This window comes from Schistocerca piceifrons, chromosome 8, assembly GCF_021461385.2.
Source record: "Schistocerca piceifrons isolate TAMUIC-IGC-003096 chromosome 8, iqSchPice1.1, whole genome shotgun sequence".
Lineage (NCBI taxonomy): Eukaryota > Metazoa > Arthropoda > Insecta > Orthoptera > Acrididae > Schistocerca > Schistocerca piceifrons.
In genome coordinates, this window is record NC_060145.1 from 127,964,724 (window position 1) to 127,982,830 (window position 18,107).

Consider the following 18,107-nt stretch of genomic DNA (forward strand, 5'->3'; position numbering starts at 1 on the left):
ATACGTGTTTTACATTATTCATAAGCAGTGTGCTGAGATAACTATATATATTTATTACAACAAAAGCAGAGGTATGACAAGCTAATTACAGTATCTTACACGGTACGACCGAGCGAGGTGGCGCAGTGGTTAGCACACTGGACTCGCATTCGGGAGGACGACGGTTCAATCCCGCGTCCGGCCATCCTGATTTAGGTTTTCCGTGATTTCCCTAAATCGCTCCAGGCAAATGCCGGGATGGTTCCTTTGAAAGGGCACGGCCGACTTCCTTCCCCGTCCGTCCCTAATCCAATGAGACCGATGACCTCGCTGTCTGGTCTTCCCCAAACAACCCAACCCCAACACGATAAATAATAGTATAGCTACTGAAGTTCCACGGGAGAGACTTTTTTTTAACTAATGGCAAGCGTATTTTTACTTCAAGTTAGTGGCTCTAAAACATTTTCCACTACAAAGACCAATTGAAAATACAATTTCATTCAAGTAACTTGGTCTAAACATTCCAATAGAATGAGAGCGGTACATGTGGAGTTTAGAGAGGTCTATTATGCACATCCCCACATAGATAGGTTTAGTAAACTCTACTGCAGTTTTAGCCATCTCCACAGCAACTAAGTTCTTATTGAAAATGGTGACTCGTTTAAAATTTGGTCTGGCAATGCATTTGCTTACGCCATAACGCCCATCCCATTCCGTTCTAATAAAAATTTCACACCGTTCCCTCAAATTCTACATAGTTTTATCGAAAATTTAATTATTCATTAATTTATCAAAATCTTTCTCAAAGTCACACGACGCAGAAGTTCTCTGTCTCGTATTCAGATCAAAATACTCCTTCAAGCAGCGTTGTCATCAGTTTCGGTGTGGAACCTCCTAGCAGAACTAGTTGCTCTGGACACAGCGGCAAATCGGCATGCGCGTCATGCAAACTAATAGGGTTTGTGAGTTCTGCCTCCACAACATACTCTACATCAGAATCGGCGGGCATACGCCCCCCCCCCCCCCTGATTTTCCCACCTAATCCCTTGCATTCATCTTCGGACAGCCTCGTAAACTCGCCAATCGGCAGCCATTGCATCATAGCGTACCCGTATAAGTTATTCACATCGACATACAATATATAACTTGAATCAAGGGATGCGTTAAACCTGCCGCCCATCCGTGGATTATTTGCTTTCGCGTGTCTATGAATACATTGGCAGAGCCCCCCACGGATCCCTCACTCAAAGGAAAGAAGCATGTCAGGATCGGTCAATAATACTGCACTTCGTTTTCTTGAGCATCGCATCCCAAGACAACCCAGGTGCCGTGTAATAAAAGGCAGGGTCCAAAGAATATGTGGTCATACATAGACTCCGGAAGTTCTCGAAAACGTCCGCAAGCAAGCGCACGTCTGTGTCCATGTAAAGACCTGCGTACTCGCCTATTAGAAATATTGAATTCCCACCAGACATTCACGGCATGCTCATACTCTGCATTTGTTATGGTGTCGTCTTTGAGGTTGCTGGAGAATGCAGTTATGTCGGGTAGCTAAAAATGGTTCAAATGGCTCTGAGCACTATGGAACTTAACTTCTTAGGTCATCAGTCCCCTAGAACTTAGGACTACTTAAACCTGACTAACCTAAGGACATCACACACATCCATGCCCGAGGCGGGATTCGAACCTGCGACCGTAGCGGTCGCGCGGTTCCAGACTGTAGTGCTAGAACGGCATGGCCACTCCGGCCGGCTGTCGGGTAGCCTGGTTTCGTCGAGTTTGGCCATACTATTCACATACTTGTATGGGAAAACCCCTTTCCTAGTCACAAGTTGAAACTTTTCCTCGTCGGGAAATGCAGCTTGAGTGATATGCATATCCGCCGGAGGTAGAGTTTCAACAAGTTTCCGTAGTGGTGCCTGCATAAAACGTAAGGTATCGAGGAACCGCAGCGTAATTCTTGGCGCATTTGTTTGGAGAATGATATATACTTCTCGGCACTCTCAGGTAGAACACTCACCTGCTCTTTCTCCAAACCGAAATCTGCCAAGTGTTCAACTAGAAAATCAGCATCATACCCACTTAAATTATGAAGGAAAACCAGTATGTGCCTAGGTAATTGGTACTTCAAATTGCACGCATTGTGAGCAGCGCCACGGAATTTCCCTGTAAGGTGACAGTGGTCCCTACGAGGAGTTTCCGCTTTTCTGTCCAACGGCAGCCCACAAATATGACACTCGGTGGCGTTATTATACAAATCTTCATTCTCCTTCGATTTGGTCATTGGAAAGTTGCCGCTGTACAGCTTGTCAACTTCCAGTGAAAATTTTTCAAGCTCAGAGAGCAACCAAATTGAGGGATTATCCCCGATGTAAGATTTGTATCGGTTAAGGTTGGTGTCATATGACGATACAAGTTGGTACGCTGCCGCATACGGCACGTGTTTTTCTGTAAAGGTGGTGTGGGAGGTCGTAAGGTCACCCTCACATCGGCTCACAGGAGCGAAGAGGCACTCAAAGTCGGCGTACATAACAAACGGACATTGCTCCTGGCGGTGAGCATTCCTAAACTTTATGAATCTGTTTTCCTGGGTAGGCATAATAAGACGTACTGCATCCTTGGAGCTACATTCTAGTAGATGCGTAGCTAATAACTGTTCAAATGAGAAATAACTGAGGCGCCTTATACAAATATGGTTCAAAATGGTTCAAATGGCTCTGAGCACTATGGGACTCAACTGCTGTGGTCATAAGTCCCCTAGAACTTAGAACTACTTAAACCTAACTAACCTAAGGACAGCACACAACACCCAGCCATCACGAGGTAGAGAAAATCCCTGACCCCGCCGGGAATCGAACCCGGGAACCCGGGCGTGGGAAGCGAGAACGCTACCGCACGACCACGAGATGCGGGCAAATATGTTTTACATTATGTTTAGCTAATAGTTGGGAGGAAAGGAGTCGGGACATGTCCTTGATCCAGACATAGTGATAATTGTCACCTTCAGAAAAGAGAAGCATATTTACATGCAGCTCACGTTCGTCGGCAAATTTTGAGAAATGGAGGCGGCCGACTACGATATACTTGTCTTGCTCGTCTGACTTGCTTTTCTTCTCCGGGCCATAAACGTGTACCGATATTCCGGTATTTTGTGCCTCGAATTTAAGTATGTCCTGGATCTTGACGGGGAACTCAATACCATTGAAGTTATAACTTGAATGAATATTATCGCCTACATGGTATGTACTCGGACGTTCAGGACGATCTCTTCTATCGTAATTCCTCCCACAAGCCAGGATTGACCATGCAAAACAAGCCTGATCTTTTGTATTTTGGACATTAAAGCATGCATGCTTATTAGCTATATCTTTAGGGAGCTTGATGTAGCTGGACCCTCCATTTAACGGATCGTGGACATGAATATGGACATCCAGGTGTAGAATTCGGCTGAGTGCCTTAGCAGAGCCGTTGACTTCCATCTCGGAAAACCGGCCCAATATGACACTCAAGGCGGAATTACGAAACCACTCGGCAATTGACGTGCTCCGCGTTATCACGCGATTATCAAAATGGCTCTGAGCACTATGGGACTAAACATCTGAGGTCATCAGTCCCCTAGAACTTAGAACTACTTAAACCTAACTAACCTAAGGACATCACACACATCCATGCCCGAGGCAGGATTCGAACCTGCGACCGTAGCGCGGTTCCAGACTGCCAGACTGCAGCGCCTAGAACCGCTCGGCCACAACGGCCGGCACGCGATTATCCCCCCAAAGATAATGAATGCTGGTCTCTCCGTCACCAGACTGATCTAGGGGGGGGGGGGGGGGTGCGATAACTCAATGCAGAGCACAGCACTGCACTTAACGGCGGGATAACGCGGATTATCGACTACCTTGAGGAGTTCGGTTTCCAGGACAGGGAGGCACGCGTTTAAAAATCCAACAGGATCGCGGTACCCCCCTGCCGGGTTTTCGATCCTAGTGACGGAGATTCGCTCCTCAAAGGCGTCAGCAATCGCCGAGTACTGTAACTGCGGTAGGGTGTCACCGGCCTGATCTACTTGGCTAAAAGGGCGGGTTAGAGAACTGCCACTAGCCACAGCATGATCACTAATACTATTGCTGTAACTAGGCGAGGCGTGGCGTACCTCGTACGATGGTGAGGGGGCAGTGCGCGTGCCCCAGTGTGAGCAGCCATGGGCGGGGTCCGTGACGGCGGCTGACGCACGTGGTAGCCTGGCGGGGGGGGGGAGTTGGGGGGGGGGGGGAGTCCCAGCGCGCGATCGGTCGGGCACGGCTTCGGTGGCCTTGACAGAGGCGGCTGCTTCGCGTGCGGCGACCAGGGGCGTTTGACCGGTGATGCACGTCTCCGGGGGCGCTGCTGAGCTGCCGGTTTAGCCGCCGTGACAGGCACGCGAGCAACAGCGTGCTGTGAGTCGATCTCTGTAGAGATAAAGTAATTAAGTACATTGTATACGTACATGGATTCTAACGATCACGAACATGGTTATAAGGAGAGGGACTAATTACCTTTTTGGCACTGACTTCAAGGCGTGAACAATTCATCGGGGCAGTCTACTGCCCCCTCAAAAAACTCATCGAACCCATCGTCTATTAATTGTGTATAATTATCTAGAACAAACAAACAAGATATTTTATAAATAGGATTGTTAGAGAAAAAGAAATAAGTATATTATTATTATTATTATTATTAGGGATAGGTATTTTTTTAAAAATAAAACTTACGAGTGAACTGTTGTTGTTGTTGTTCTATTTGCCACTAAATGGCCTCGATCTCACGATCAACGGCCATAAGATCATCAATCGCGCTTGCTGTAACAGTACAAGATAAAAATTTCAGTTATTTTGAAAAAAGAAAAAGGATAGACAGAGTGAAAGACGATTTATTTTTCAGTATACTCACGTGAGTGGCGGTGTTTTGGAGCTGGGGGCTGAACGCAATTATGTATGGGGCTACATGGGACAGCCCCGAGCTCTGCTTCGAACTCGAGCTGGAATTGCCTTAAGTGATCTAGAAAGAAAAAACAAAAAAAGAGTCATGAAATAAGAAAATAATTTTTTTAAATGGTTAATATAAATGAGTAGCATATTAAATATTATAGTCACAAGGCAATTCCGGCTGTGGCTGGAGCACAGGGGCCTGTTGGACTCCAGCCCACTCCTCAGACTCGACGATAAAGTCCGCGAGTTCAGCTATAACAATGAGATATATAATTAATAAGAAGAATAGATAAGATATGAAGGAAAAATGATAATGAAAAATAAAAATTATATACTTAGCAGCAGACTCCTGGGTGTTGTTAACTTGCTTCATTTTAACAAAACATAGTAGACATAGTAGAGGGCTGAGCATTTTATAATTCATAAAATTATAGAGAAATAATTCATAGTATGAGTGAAGATCTTATTTAGAATAGAGACAGGATGACAGTGAGATAATCATGTGCATGTTAGGATGAATGATTTATTATTATTAGTATTATTTAAAAGTATGTTATAAAGACGTAATTAGAGGTTTATGGTATTATGAATGTTGGTGAAGGAAATGTTTTTGGAGATGAATATTGTTAGCTAGTTTTATTGGCAAGGAGTTTATGGTAGGGAGCGAATGTATTTTGAATGAATAAAGGTAAGGTTAAGTATCTGTGGGACAATATAGAATTTGAGTGAGTTGATAAGTATGTGAGTTGAGAAGTTTGCTAGGAGCGTGCGATGGCTCCCGCATGTGCACATGATATTGACTTGTTATTTTTTGTTTTGTTTTGATTCGAGTTGAGAGTTTAAATTGACTTGCAGAGGTACGTATCTTGGCGGGAGCGACGGTTCACGCGAACGTGTGTGTTTTCGCGAAGATCTTGGATTAGGTAATCGAAGCATGTAGGGTGAATAATGAGAATCAGGTGATCAGTTAACTTAGTGAGAGCATTCTTTGTCCAATACAGCCACGTGGTCGATCGCGCGTTGTGACGTCAAGGAAGTTTCCAACTCGGTAGCGAACATTCCAGTTCGAGCGTGTCGGTTCCTGTCTATCGGTATGGAATTCCAAAGTTTATGGGGATGAGAGCGTCCTCTGTGCTCCATCACACTTGCTGGTGGCGCAGTATGTGGCGTGAGAGTGGTTTGGACAAAGCAAGCGTGTCGGTTCCTGTCCGTCGGTGCTGGGAATTTCCGAACTTTAGGACCGATATAACTTTTAGCGTGTCACGTGATAGAACTTTCCAAACATCTCGGGCGGTTGTGTGAGGTAGGTATCGGCAGGTTCGAACCTGTTCAGAAAAAAAAAAATTGGGGTGGAACGTATCACGCCAGGGGCTGTGCAAGCCCGCCGACAGGCGGGGCACGGCGCGGGCTCAGCCAGTCGCGCGTACGTCAGCTGCGCTCTGGAGTTCGTCGTGTGAGCATCGCGAAGTCAGTAGGGGACACACCTGCATGACCGTAATGCCTGAAATAAAGAGTCATTTCCCCACCTGGTGACTTAGCATAGTACAAGTGACGAGATTTTAATAATGTAGCGACGGAAGCATAAGTGACCACGAAGATTCGAACTTGGTGGACGTGGCCCAATTGGCTTTCTTGCCGCCATCTTAAATGACGTCACGGCGACGTCCTTGGGTGGCTGAGATACGAACTAACACACAGTTGTAGAGATGGGTCGAACTCGTTCATTCCCGTGAACTACTTCATTCATTTCACTCTTTGCCGTGAAGCGTTCAAATGAAGTAGTTCATTCATGAAGTACGGAAGCCTGGCGAAGTTGCCCAGTTCGCCGCGGCTACGCTCGCTTCGCCTCGCTCGTACAATAAAGCTTCGTAATACTTCATAATTTTACCAACAGATGGCCGAACTATGCACTAACGTGCACGCAACGTTTTACACTCTTACAGAGTCTGAGCTAACTTAAATAGAGCATGGTCGAAGGGGACAAAGGAAAGATAAACAGAGAAGCCTGTCACATATAAAGAAGGTATTACATTTAATTTTACTCGACATTTTCTCATGAAGCGCCCAAAAAAGTCTTTATCTGCCAAGTGAAACATTATTTGTTGTATTCATGGACTGAAAACTATGGCTACCAACGAAATGCAGTCCAATTTTATGTTCCTTTTAAAATTTAATCCAAAATAGAATGAGTATGTCTACCACTGTCACAAAGTCTATATATCTACGTTAAGTAATGATTCAGAAGTTTTCCTGTAGATTTTATTTTTGTTGAGAATAATAACCCTCCAGATTCAAAACGTAAACTGTCACCTGTAGTCATTAGCACGATTTCAGATAAAATCCCTCTTTGAGTGTTATTAACAAACCTTTTATTTTCATGTTGGCTGTGCGTGCTCACACAGCCAGCCTCTTCATTTGTATCTGTAATATTCATTTGTCCGCAAGCGCTGCCAACGGTAGGCTACTGGTAGACGCGAAGAATAACTGAACTGCACAAATAGTCACGGGTAATGATGTCAGCACTGCAGGAAGCAGCTGACGCTGCCTTCCCCTCGCCCCTCACATCCACAACCCATCGCAAACGTATCGTTTCCCACAAACGCAGCGCGATTCGTCGACTGGCAGTAGAGGGGAGAATGAGTGACGTAGCGCCGATGTAATGGGATGAGGGAGAGGGGAAGAGAGTGAGTGAACTAGAAAAAAGTGTGGAGTGTGTTATCTGTGAAGAGTTTGAAGTACCAGTTCATTGAAATTGAGTGGTTAGTTCACACTTCACTGGAGTGAAGCGTTCATTTGAACGACTCATTCGCGAGCTCCCCATCACTACACAGTTGGACTCCGGACATCGTAGTGAGCACGGTGGATGCTGCTGCGATCTCGAAGATGTGTGCTAAGTATGTTGGAGAACAAGTGATCACTGTACTGTTTGAAATAAAGACTTCAGTCCTTTTCCCATGAATTCACAGGAGATGACTTAGATTAGTGGAAGTGCAGTTTATTATTTGATGCAATTTTCATAGCTTACGACTGAAACAAAAGTGACTCCAAAAAAATTAAAACTTGGTAGGATGAGGTGGACTATTTCGTATGTGTGACCGATTATCGTGTTGAAATTTGAACTTCTGACCGATTTTTTGTTATGGTTGTAACGGAATTGGCTTTCTCCCCGCCAGAATCAGGCGTATTGAATAAATAATAATAACTGATTGAACTTGGGGCGATTTTCTATGTTAATGGAGGTAGGCCAATAATAATAATAAATAATAATAAATGAACACAAATAATAATAAATGATAATAAACGTACATAAATAATAATAAATGATAATAAATGAACAAAAATAATAATAAATAATATTAAATGAACATAAATAATAATAAATGATAATAAATAATAATGAGAAGCCCGCCATTATCCTGTTGGAATTCAAAATTCCCGCCATTTTTTCTTCTGGAGGCTTAGGTTAGTGGACATAGCACAATTGGCCTATTTTCCCGCCAAAATTCAAACTTTTTCTCGAGTGGTTAGATTAGTGGACGTAGCATAATTGGCCTATTTTCCCGCCAAAATACGCCATCTTGGATGACGCCATGCACTGTTGCCAAGTCTACATACCGCCATCTTGAATGACGTCATCGCCACCATCTTGAGTAAATTTGGCAACAATGGAAAGTGGGGCAGAATGAACCTTGTCCCACTACTGCGTTGTAGTGTCCAAATAGCAGGTGGGTTCACATTGTTAAGTTAGCCACCATCCGCTGTGTTATGCGCAGTTTCCATATATCATTTCGTCCAGCGCTCTATGAAACGTGACCATAGAGTCGTTTACTCGACCTTCTAGTATTTCGTTTTAAATCTTCTGCAATTTTGCGTCAAGGGCTGGTGGAGGGTCATGTGCTGGAGTTGTCACATCTCTACATCTCGCTTTCATGTTTAGTTGGATTAACGTCTCTCTCCGTACTTTGAAGGTGGTCAAGATCGCCATCAGGTATCCCGAGTGGCAGAGGTGACAAGGCGTTTGCTACAACGTTGTCTTTGCCAGACGCATATTGGACAGTGTACAGAAATTCCTTAAGGGCTAACGCCCAGCGTAAGTGGTTACTGTTCATGTGTCCGCAGGTGTTCAGGAACGTTAGCTCTTGGTGATCTGTCACTGCCATTTACTCGATGATACAGTAGGTGCTGCTGGAACGTGTGCATACTCCAGACAACAGCCAATAACTCCTCAGTTTCCCCGTATCTCCTCTCAGAATCGCTCAACATTCTGCTAGCGAAGCAAATGACCCGATTTTCTTAGAGCTCTCCCTCGTCGTATCCCAGTTACACCACTGGCCATTAAAATTGCTACACCAAGGAGAAATGCAGCTGATAAACAGGTATCCATTGGACAAATATATTATACTAGAACTGACATGTGATTACATTTTCACGCAATTTGGGTGCATAGATCCTGAGAAATCAGTACCCAGAACAACCACCTCTGGCGATAATAACGGCCTTGATACGCCTGGGTATTGAGTCAGACAGAGCTTGGATGGCGTGTTCAGGTACAGCTGCACATGCAGCTCCAACATGATGCTACAGTTCATCAAGAATAGTGACTGGCGTATTGTGACGAGCAAGTTGCTCGGCCACCATTGACCAGACGTTTTCAATTGGTGAGAGATCTGGAGAATGTGCTGGCCAGGGCAGCAGAAAGGCCCGTACAGGACCTGCAACATGCGGTCGTGGAATTATCCTGCTGAAATGTAGGGTTTCGCAGGGATCGAATGAAGGGTAGAGGCACGGGTTGTAACACATCTGAAATGTAACGTCCACTGTCCAAAGTGCCGTCAATGCGAACAAGAGGTGACCGAGACATGTAACCAATGGCACCCCATAGATTCACGCTGGATGATACGCCAGTATGGGGATGACGAATACACGCTTCCAATGTGCGTTCACCGCGATGTCACCAAACACGTATGCGACCATCATGAAGCTGTAAACAGAACCTGGATTCATCCGAAAAAATGACGTTTTGCCATTCGTGCACCCAGGTTTGTCGTTGAGTACACCATCGCAGGCGCTTCTGTCTGTGATGCAGCTTCAAGGGCAACCACAGCCATGGTCTCTGAGTTGATAGTCCATGCTGCTGCAAACGTCGTCGAACCGTTCGTGCAGATGGTTGTTGTCTTGCAAACGTTCCCATCTGTTGACTGAGGGATCGAGACATGGCTGCACGATCCGTTACAGCCAAGGGGATAAGATGCCTGTTATCTCTACTGCTAGTGATACGAGGCCGTTGGGATCCAGCTCGGCGTTCCGTAATACCCTCCTGAACCCACCGATTCCATATTCTGCTAACAGTCATTGGACCTCGACCAACGCGAGCAGTAATGTCGCGATACGATAGACTGCAATCGCGGTAGGCTACAATCCGACCTTTATCAAAGTCGGAAATGTGATGGTCAACTGCTGTTTGCGTATGAGAAATCGGTAGGAAACTTTCCTCATGTCAGCACGTTGTAGGTGTCGCCACCGGCGCCCACCTTGTGTGAATGCTCTGAAAAGCTAATCATTTGCATATCACAACATCTTTTTCCTGTCGGTTAAATTTCGTGTCTTTAGCACGTCATCTTCGTGGTGTAGCAATTTTAATGGCCAGTAGTGTACAATTCCGCACCAATGGCGTACTACGACGAACTGTCAGTGGCGAGGAAAAACTGACTGAAATCGGGATGGTGGAGCGAAATGTTCTTGTTAAGTGATTCCTTTATATACGAATTCGCTTTTTTGATCGTCAGTCCAGCGGAAAGGAACGTTCTTCTTGAGTAGTCCAGTAAGGTGGACACTATTTCCTGCATAGCAGTGAATCTGGTGGACACTATTTCCCGCATAATAGTGTACGTACTTGCGGAAAAAAAATGTCAAGCTTAAGTACACCCTCAACTGCTGCTGGTTTTTGGTTGTGGGAAACGGTTGGATGGCTTCTAGCTTCACCACTCCCGCACGTGTACCTTTACTACTCAGAATATGACCTAACAATTTAACCTTCCGGCAGGCAAACCTACACTTCTCCATTCGTAGGATCACGCTAGCACGAGCTGCAGTGCGCAGTACATCCTTAAGAGTTTCACAGTGTCCCTCGAAAGTCTTAGAGGCGATAGCTATGTCGCCAACAAACAATGTGGCCCGTCTGCAAAGTTTTGAACCAAAGACCGAATCTAGAGCGCGAATAAACGTAGCGACACTTAGATTAAGACCAAACAGCAGAATGTTATTCTTGTAACTCTTGCTGTTGACTGTATGTTTTTGGGACTCCTCTGAAAGGGGTATTTGCCAGTACGACGTGGCCATATCGAGGGCAATGAAATACTTTGTTCCTTCGAATTGGATCAGAAGTTCTTCTACCACTTCAGCGTGATCACGTTCTATAACAAAAACATAATTAAGATGACTAGCGTCCAACACTAGGCAGAAACCTTCTCCTGGTTTATTCACTGAACTATTGGATCTTCTGATTACATCCCATTGTAACATTTGCTCAGTTGCATCGACAACAGCTTCGTGCTTTACTAAACGAATCTTATACTGTGATGTAAAGAAATGTTCAAACGTAAGTGGCTAGTCTCCCAGGTCTGCTCTTGTCACTATGGCATGCTGGCGCAAGTCATCAATATGTGTGGTTTGCTGTTCTGGAGTCAAGCAGGATCCTTCCCTAATGTTGTTGGCGAGCTCCTCCTCATGGCGGCAAGGGGTGGGGCATGGGCACTCCTGAAAGCCGCTATGGTTACGTGCAGAAACGATAACGAGTTTCTCCTCCTCCTCCTTGTTATAGTTCCGCACTCACCTCTAGAATGAATGGTGAGTGGTTCACAAAACATTTAACACATTTGAGTTTCCCCCATAGTGACATGCAACTCTTCTCTCTTACAGTTTACCACCATCTTGGTGTGACTTAACCAATCTGCCTATGATCACAGTAATTTCCAGTAGTTTTACCACTAAGGCTGGTCGATACGTCATCATACTCCAGGCAGACAGCTCCAGTAACACTTGTTTATTCATTGCTTTGGACTTGGACCTTCTGTAGCCCTGAATTCTCATCGTGGTAACAGGCATAATCTCTAACCTGACATGATCTTTAAGGATGTTAAACAATTTCTGAAATTACCGGAACAGCAGCACTAATATCCAGAAGTAAATTCTGGGATTGATCAAAATATATTAGCACGACTCTCAAGCTTTGATAAGCTTGCTATGATAAGCGGAATTGCTCAGAGTAGGTCATCTAATAGGTTATGAGGCCAGTCCACCTCCCAATCCTATTCCCCCCACACACCTAGTGGGAGCAACTGGGTGATAGGCTTTAGTTTACCGAGATGACCTACTGCTGCATTGTCTTGCATTTGGCTTTCTCTTATTGGTGCAGCATTGTGCTGCCAGTGATTATTTTTTCTTGTTTTAGTTACCTGTACAGACGTCACACTCTGCAATTTCTTAAGGCCATCTATGATTTCACCCTGTCCCGCACCTGTGAATAGTGGGAAAAAGTTCATACAGCTCCACTCTGCATTGTTGCCAAATATATTCAAGTTGGCGGATCCAAGGTGGCGGCCATCGACTCGGCAATCTCGCAATGACATCATGGCAGGACATTCAAATTTTGGTGGGAAAAATAGGTCAGTTGGGCTACCTCCACTAACCTAAACCCCCTCCACTCCCCCTCCCCTACCCTTTCCCCATTCTCTCCTCTCCCTCATCTGGAAATTGGCAGGAAAAGGATTCAGTCTGTGTTGGCCTACCAGATAGAACAGACATCAGTATGCATTGTTGTTGTTGTTGTTGTCTTCAGTCCTGAGACTGGTTTGATGTAGCTCTCCATGCTACTCTATCCTGTGCAAGCTTCTTCATCTCCCAGTACTTACTGCAACCTACATCCTTCTTAATTTGCTTAGTGTATTCATCTCTTGGTCTCCCTCTATGATTTTTACCCTCCACGCTGCCCTCCAATACTAAATTTGTGATCCCTTCATGCCTCAGAACATGCCCTACCAACCGGTCGCTTCTTTTTGTCAAGTTGTGCCACAAACTCCTCTTCTCCCCAATTCTATTCAAAACTTCCTCATTAGTTATGTGATCTACCCATCTAATCTTCAGCATTCTTCTGTAGCACCACATTTCAAAAGCTTCTATTCTCTTCTTGTCCAAACTATTTATCGTCCATGTTTCACTTCCATACATGGTTACACTCCATACAAATACTTTCAGAAACGACTTCCTGGCACTTAAATCTATACTCGATGTTAACAAATTTCTCTTCTTCAGAAACGCTTTCCTTGCCATTGCCAGTCTACATTTTATATCCCCTCTACTTCGACCATCATCAGTTATTTTGCTCCCCAAATAGCAAAACTCCTTTACTGCTTTAAGTGTCTCATTTCCTAGTCTAATTCCCTCAGCATCACCCGACTTAATTCGACTACATTCCATTATCCTTGTTTTGCTTTTGTTGATGTTCATCTTATATCCTCCTTTCAAGACACTGTTCATTCCGTTCAACTGCTCTTCCAAGTCCTTTACTGTCTCTGACAGAATTACAATGTCATCGGCGAACCTCAAAGTTTTTATTTCTTCTCCATGGATTTTAATACCTACTCCAAACTTTTCTTTTGTTTTCTTTTCTGCTTGCTCAATATACAGATTGAATAACATCAGCGACAGGCTACAACCCTGTCTCACTCCCTTCCCAACCGCTGCTTCCCTTTCATGCCCCTCGACTCTTATAACAGCCATCTGGTTTCTGCACAAATTGTAAATAGCCTTTCGCTCCCTGTATTGTACCCCTGCCATCTTTAGAATTTGAAAGAGAGTATTCCAGTCAACATTGTCAAAAGCTTTCTCTAAGTCTACAAATGCTAGAAACGTAGGTTTGGCTTTCCTTAATCTATTTTCTAAGATAAGTCGTCGGGTCAGTATTGCCTCACGTGTTCCAATATTTCTGTGGAATCCAAACTGATCTTCCCCGAGGTCGGCTTGTATCAGTTTTTCCATTCGTCTGTAAAGAATTCGCGTTAGTATTTTGCAGCTGTGACTTATTAAGCTGATAGTTCTGTAATTTTCACATCTGTCAACACCTGCTTTCTTTGGGATTGGAATTATTATATTCGTCTTGAAGTCTGAGGGTATTTCGCCTGTCTCATACATCTTGCTCACCAGATGGTAGAGTTTTGTCAAGACTGGGTCTCCAAGGCCGTCAGTAGTTCTAATGGAATGTTGTCTACTCCTGGGGCCTTGTTTCTACTCAGGTCTTTCAGTGCTCTGTCAAACTCTTCACGCAATATCATATCTCCCATTTCATCTTCATCTACATCCTCTTCCATTTCCGTAATATTGTCCTCAAGTACATCGCCCTTGTATAGACCCTCTATATACTCCTTCCACCTTTCTGCTTTCCCTTCTTCGCTGAGAACTGGGTTTCCATCTGAGCTCTTGATATTCGTACAAGTGGTTCTCTTTTCTCCAAAGGTCTCTTTAATTTTCCTGTAGGCGGTATCTATCTTACCCCTAGTGAGATAAGCCTCTACATTCTTACATTTGTCCTCCAGCCATCCCTGCTTAGCCATTTTGCACTTCCTGTTGATCTCATTTTTGAGACGTTTGTATTCCTTTTTGCCTGCTTCATTTACTGCGTTTTTATATTTTCTCCTTTCATCAATTAATTTCAAAATTTCTTCTGTTACCCAAGGATTTCTACTAGTCCTTGTCTTTTAACTACTTGATCTTCTGCTGCCTTCATTACTTCATCCCTCAGAGCTACCCATTCTTCTTCTACTGTATTTCTTTCCCCCATTCCTGTCAATTATTCCCTTATGCTCTCCCTGAAACTCTGTACAACCTCTGGTTCTTCCAGTTTATCCAGGTCCCTTCTCCTTAAATTCCCACATTTTTGCAGTTATGCATTTTTTATTTAAAGAATTTGAGGTCTCATAGACAGTAGCTCCATCCAGTGTGTTCACCATGAGATCCGGGTTCCAATTGACCTAGTTCATAACGCCGCCAACAGAGGGCATTGACGTCCCCCCCCCCCTCCCCGACCCATCCAAGATGGCGATCTGGGGACAAATGGTGGGAAAAGGACTCAGTGTGTATCTCTAGCTGCTGGAATGGGAGGATGGAAGTAATTGTTCACTTCGTTCAATAGATGGGATGTCTGTGCTTGACAAGGAGGAGTATAACAGCTGTAGCCATGCATCTGAGGACTGTGTCGATAGCAATGATATCTGACGAAGATGAATGCGCTTCATGAAATAATGAAGATAGTCTAAGGTATACTTTGCAACTCATACTGATAAATGTGTGTACTGTAAGTGCAGATCATACAATAAAAGTCCAGTCTGTCGATCTTCCGAAGCACAAGAGGCAAGACGTTCCCCCCAGAGTCTCCACATCTTGCTTCAACAGCAGGGCCGTGTACTAAGCGCTTCCTCTCACTTTGGAAATACTCGCGGCCTTCCTCTTTCCCATTCCCAGTTGTTGAATATGAACTGCTTCAGGAGTTATTACGTTTGATGTTGCGGGATATTGTCACGTACGTAACTTGAAGATGTTACAGCAACTAAATTTACAACACAAAGAGAGAGAGAGAGAGAGAGAGAGAGAGAGAGGAGCAGCTTTGCAGATGACATGGGAATATTTAAGCAATTACACGTTTTATTCCAAAGAATACCACCATCGCCACACTTGGATATGGACTCTATAAAGAGATCGCGACACACTTGTGAAACCGTCCATGAGACACTTGGCACGGTTTTGTGAAAAATGCCCTTGTCTTTGAACACGAGCGGCTTCAGAAGTTATTAAATCCAGCTGAAGATGTCTCTAAATACACTTTCAAAACAGGTGGCTGCTCAGTTGTTTGCGTCAATTTTGTGATGTGTGCCGCCACACTCGAACACGGACTCTAAAAAACATCGCTGCATAATTGTGAAACCTTCCTCAGTCACTTCACACCCTTTTGTGAAAAAGAGATCCTGAAACTGATATCAGCTGCAATATCTGATTTTACACGCCAAAGCGACGATATTTGGAAGTCGAAATAAATATCTCTGTAACTCTAAACAGGACGACAACACTTTTCGAGTTTTAGCTGCTTGGGGGAGAGAGAAATTTCTGAGTCCTACAACAGCTGTACTGTTCACCACTTTTCTGAAAAGCTGAGTGGGCTTAGTTTATATATGCTGCTGGAGTCAGGGACGTTATTTTCCTCACTTCTCGAAGCACACACTGGTGTCTAAGCACAGACGGGGAAATCAGAACAATTACACAAACAGAATTCGAAGCTCTGTCCTGCAGACAAGAAAAATGGCTGGAATTTTCGATGCCCTACAACTGCTGATCTGGAGATGCTCTAAAGTCTCAATAGCGAGTGAGGGACAGCATCCCACAAGAGGTGGATGGCCTGCTTCGACTTGTCTCTTAACACTTGAAGAAATAAGACATCATGTTACTCTCACATGTCACACAACTTTCCATAGATACCTTTCCCCTGTCTTGTTTGAATTAGTCTGTAGGGCCTCCAATGCCTCACACAAGGGATGTCTTGTGACTAGACCATTCTGATTGGCTCTTTCTCAATTTACCCACCAAACTACTGCTGCTGCCAGTGTGGGAGCACTGTCCAACATTTTCTGCTGATGAGACTTTCAGTAGGAAAACTGTTTTATACAGATCGATAAAAAAACTCATAGTAGTCATATTGCACCGATAGTTAAACCCTGCAAAAGTGGCCTACAGATTATGAAAAATGGAAACTATGGCCAAAGACACTTCCTCAATTACACTGCTCTGCTACTGTCGAGGAAAGCTTGATTATTTCAGTGTGAAAGCAACTCCAGCCGCTCTATATCACCACATCCCATATCAGTGTAGTAAATACAAGTCATATCCTGCACCACACAAAATCGTCACTTCTGCATCCTGCATATAGCCATTGACCACAGGACACTACATACACGACTGGCCATTAAAATTGCTACACCACGAAGATGACGTGCTACAGACGCGAAATTTAACCGACAGGAAGAAGATGTTGTGATATGCAAATGATTAGCTTTTCAGAGCATTCACACAAGGCTGGCGCCGGTGGCGACACCTACAACGTGCTGACATGAGGAAAGTTTTCAACCGATTTCTCATACACAAACAGCAGTTGACCGGCGTTGCCTGGTGAAACGTTGTTGTGATGCCTCGTGTAAGGAGGAGAAATGCGTACCATCACGTTTCCGACTTTGATAAAGGTCGGATTGTAGCCTATCGCGATTGCTGTTTATCGTATTGCGACATTGCTGCTCGAGTTGGTCGAGATCCAATGACTGTTAGCAGAATATGGAATCGGTGGGTTCAGGAGGGTAATGCGGAAAGCCGAGCTGGATCCCAACGGCCTCGTATCACTAGCAGTCGACGTGACAGGTATCTTATCCACATGGCTGTAACGGATCGTGCAGCCACGTCTCGATCCCTCAGTCAACAGATGGGGACGTTTACAAGACAACAACCATCTGCACGAACAGTTCGATGACGTTTGCAGCAGTATGGACTATCAGCTCGGAGACTATGGCTGCGGTTACCCTTGACGCTGCATCACAGACAGGAGCACCTGCGATGGTATACTCAACGGCGAACCTGGGTGCACGAATGGCAAAACGTCATTTTTTCTGATGAACCCAGATTCTGTTTACAGCTTCATGATGGTCGCATCCGTGTTTGGCGACATCGCGGTGAACACACATTGGAAGCGTGTATTTGTCATCACCATACTGTCGTATCACCCGGTGTGATGGTATGAGCTGCCATTAGTTACACGTCTCGGTCACCTTTTGTTCACACTGACGGCACTTTGAACAGTGGACGTTACATTTCAGATGTGTTACGACCCGTGGATCTACCCTCCATTCGATCCTGCGAAACCCTACATTTGAGCAGGTTAATGCACGACCGCATGTTGCAGGTCCTGTACGGGCCTTTCTGGATATGAAAATGTTCGACTGCTGCCCTGGCCAGCACATTCTCCAGATCTCTCACCAATTGAAAACGTCTGGTCAATGGTGGCCGACTAACTGGCTCGTCACAATACGCCAGTCACTACTCTTGATGAACTGTGGTATCGTGTTGAAGCTG